This window comes from Buceros rhinoceros, unplaced genomic scaffold (assembly GCF_000710305.1).
Source record: "Buceros rhinoceros silvestris isolate BGI_N320 unplaced genomic scaffold, ASM71030v1 scaffold18385, whole genome shotgun sequence".
In the NCBI taxonomy this organism is placed as follows: Eukaryota; Metazoa; Chordata; class Aves; order Bucerotiformes; family Bucerotidae; genus Buceros; species Buceros rhinoceros.
The window spans coordinates 30101-30596 of NW_010411353.1; the positions used below are offsets into that span (position 1 = coordinate 30101).

The 496-nt window shown below is 61.9% G+C and overlaps 1 protein-coding gene across 1 annotated transcript in view; it reads left to right on the forward strand.

Annotated features, from left to right (window-relative positions):
• Positions 1–496, forward strand: part of GRIN1 (glutamate receptor, ionotropic, N-methyl D-aspartate 1) — a gene marked incomplete at both ends in the record, with an annotated part of 27303 nt that overhangs the window by 26263 nt on the left and 544 nt on the right. The window lies entirely within an intron of this gene.

Genomic DNA, 496 nt, shown 5'->3' on the forward strand with positions numbered 1-496 from the left:
AGCATGTCCCGGCTGGCCCCGGGCAGTGGGCGGTGGCAGGAGCGAGATCACCAATACAGAGGAGTTTTATCTTGGTCTGCCTTTGCAAAGACTGTGAGTTCCCCCAGACGGGCTCTCCCTTTGCAGCCACGTGGTGCTGCTGGTCCTTCATCCAGCCAGCATGGTGGTGTGGGATGAGGGGTGCAGATGGGATCCTGTCCTTGCTGGCACCACAGGCCAGGGCAGAAGCGCTGAGAAAGGGGGCACTTTGCTCCATCCCCTCAAGACATCACTCCCACTCGGCCACTGCCTGGAGGGTGGCAGCTGGCCGAGGACAGCGCAGAGAGCTCTGAGCAGGGCTGTCCTTCCCAATGAACCAAAAGGAGCACCAGAGATGTGTTTCTGGTGCAGAGGATCCTACAGCCCCAGGGGACAGGGTCTGCCCTGGTGCTCAATGCAGCCCCCAGCCCACCATGTCGGCATTGCCGAGCACAGCCACTGCCCTGGCCCAACCGAC